Genomic DNA, 2,901 nt, shown 5'->3' on the forward strand with positions numbered 1-2,901 from the left:
ATTGGGTAGATCATACCCGCATCCAGAAGTTTCAGAACTTCTGCTCTAACCACATCCTTCATGTTTGGGTTTAATCGACGTTGAGGTTGACGAGAAGGTTTGGCATCAGCTTCTAAGTGGATTCTATGAGTGCAAATTGAGGGACTAATTCCCTTGATATCAGCAATTGTCCACCCTATTGCTCCCTTATGCTCTTTGAGAATTTCTAATAATTTTAATTCCTGATTTTGTTCGAGTTGGGATGATATGATCACAGGAAAGGTCTCTTCTTGACCAAGGTATGCATACTTTAGCTCAGATGGTAAAGGTTTTAGCTCAAGTTTGGGTACTTGAACACTAGATGGTAGAGGACTATTGTTGCGTGTGGGCAATTCTTCAAAACGAGATTTCCACCTATCTGTATCCAACAAAGGAGCTGAATCTAATATAGCACTGATTTCTCTAAAGTTTTGGTTGATATCTGTATTTCCGAAATGAGTGAGGCATGTTTCTAAAGGATCAGAAGAAAGAGATGGGACAAGAACATCTTCTACAATGGAGTCGATGAGATTAACTCCATGAATTTCATCATTTTCATTGTCATTATCGGGTTGTTTACAAATGTTAAATATATTAAAATCTATAGTCATATTCCCGAATGACATTTTCATTATTCCATTTCGACAGTTGATTAAAGCATTGGAAGTAGCTAGAAATGGGCGGCCTAGAATGACAGGTATTGGAGTGGTACAATTCATGACAGGCTGGGTATCTAATACTATGAAGTCGACTGGAAAATAAAATTTATCAACTTGGACAAGTACATCCTCGACTATTCCTCTTGGTATCTTTATAGATCGATCGGCAAGTTGGAGAGTAACCTTGGTGGGTTTTAGTTCACCAAGTCCTAATTGTTCATAAACTGAATAGGGCAGTAAGTTAACACTAGCACCTAAATCTAGAAGGGCTCGTTGTATCCTGAAGTTTCCTATGATGCAAGATATGGTAGGACAACCAGGATCTTTATATTTAGGTGGGGTGTTGTGTTTGAGAATAGCACTCACCTGTTCAGTTAGAAAAGCTTTCTTTTGTACGTAAAGCTTTCGCTTTATGGTACAAAGATCTTTTAAAAATTTTGCATAAGATGGAATCTTCTTAATGGCATCTAATAGAGGAATGTTAATCTTTACTTGTTTAAAGATTTCCAGAATTTCTTGATCAGGTATTCCCTTTTTAGCTGCAAGCAAGCGCTGAGGAAATGGAGCAACTATCTTGTGATGCAGTATTGGATCATTTTGTTCATTATCATCTTCATCATTCTTTTCAATAGATTTTTTAGGTTTGTCATCTTTTGTTGGAATTTCTTTGTTAATTATTTTTCCACTCCGAAGGGTTGTAACAGACTTAACTTGTTCAAATTTAGGTTGGGATGAACTTGCTTCATGGACCTCATGTTGACCCTTTGGGTTAGATTGAGGTTGGGCTGGAAATGTCCCTTTTTCCCTAACATTGAGTTGAGCCTCAATTCTACCTACAGAATTTTTAAGTTCTTGAAGTGACTGCATGGTATTCTGATTTATCTGGGTCTGCCCTTGCATGAATGCTTGCAAAGTATCCTCAAGAGATCTCTTATGGGGTGGCACATAGGGTATGGAATTCCCTTGAGATTCATTGGCAGTGGGTCCATGTCTCCAACTAAAATTAGGATGGTTTCGCCAACTAGGATTATATGTTTCAGGAAATGGTCTCTTATAAGCATTTGTGAAATTCGCTTGATCATGCAACACTTCTTGGAAGGCGGGGATTGTAGGACAATCCTTGGTTAAGTGTGCATTACTCTCACAGATTTCACAAATACTTTCATCTATAGTAGGTGTCTTTCGTGTATTGGCTCTGCTTAATTCAATGGCTTCAACCTTCCTAGTTAGATTAGCATTCTTTAAATTTACATCATTTTCTTCTTTAACATGATACATTCCTCCTTTAGTATTAGTCGATTTTTGAGGTTTCTCGTTCTTATCTGTTGTATCCCAGGCCTGTGCATTTTCTGCCAACAGATCAAAATAGTCCCAGGCTTCCTCTGGTTCCTTATTCATAAATTCACCATTACACATCATTTCCACAAATTGTCTCATATTGGAGGTCAAACCATCATAAAAGAAACTGATGATTCTCCAAATTTCGTATCCATGATGTGGGCAAGCAAGGAGAAGGTCCTTAAATCTTTCCCAACACTGAAAAAATGTTTCTCCATCTTTTTGTGCAAAGTTCATGATATTTCTTCTAAGTGTGTTTGTTTTATGTGTTGGGAAGAATTTCTTTAAAAATTCTCTTGTCATTTCTTGCCAGGTAGCTATGGTCCTAGGCCTTAAGGAGTGTAACCATGACTTAGCTTTTTCCTTTAAAGAAAAAGGAAATAACTTAAGCTTAACTACCTCTTCAGTGACATCATTGAAATGAAGTGTTGAACATACTTCATCAAATTCTTTCAGATGCAAATAGGGACTTTCAGAATCAAGTCCGTGAAACTTTGGAAGTAATTGGATTATTCCTGGTTTCATGTCAAAAGCTCCCGCAGCAATAGGAATAACCATACAGGATGGGGTACTGGTCCTAGCGGGTTGTAGATAATCACGAAGCGTTCTAATAGGTAAGTCATCCTGAAATTCATTATCTCCCTGATTACTACCATTATCTTCCATTTGATTATTTGAATTTTGAATATTTAAATTTTTATCTTTTGATTCAACTCGAAATAATCTATTCGTTTTATCTCTTTGCCACAACCGCATATACTAAGTTTTTTTTTATTATTTTTTTATTTTATTTTATTATTATTATTAATTTTTTTTTACACAAACACCCTAATACAGCAAAACAAAAGTTTAATTAAAACATGCATCACCCAACAATTTCTAAGGT

The 2,901-nt window shown here is 36.3% G+C and overlaps 1 non-coding gene across 1 annotated transcript; it reads left to right on the top strand.

The window, feature by feature from the left end:
- Positions 1 to 2,163: 2,163 nt before the first annotated feature.
- LOC120106002 (small nucleolar RNA R71) lies at positions 2,164 to 2,270 on the top strand. The gene has a single exon (XR_005508251.1). It is a non-coding gene; the product is annotated as a small nucleolar RNA R71 (small nucleolar RNA).
- The last annotated feature ends 631 nt before the right edge of the window (positions 2,271 to 2,901 follow it).

The sequence above is a fragment of the Phoenix dactylifera genome, chromosome 13, assembly GCF_051530095.1.
Source record: "Phoenix dactylifera cultivar Ajwa chromosome 13, Ajwa_hap1_PhDact_Kaust_v1.1, whole genome shotgun sequence".
Classification (NCBI taxonomy): domain Eukaryota; kingdom Viridiplantae; phylum Streptophyta; class Magnoliopsida; order Arecales; family Arecaceae; genus Phoenix; species Phoenix dactylifera.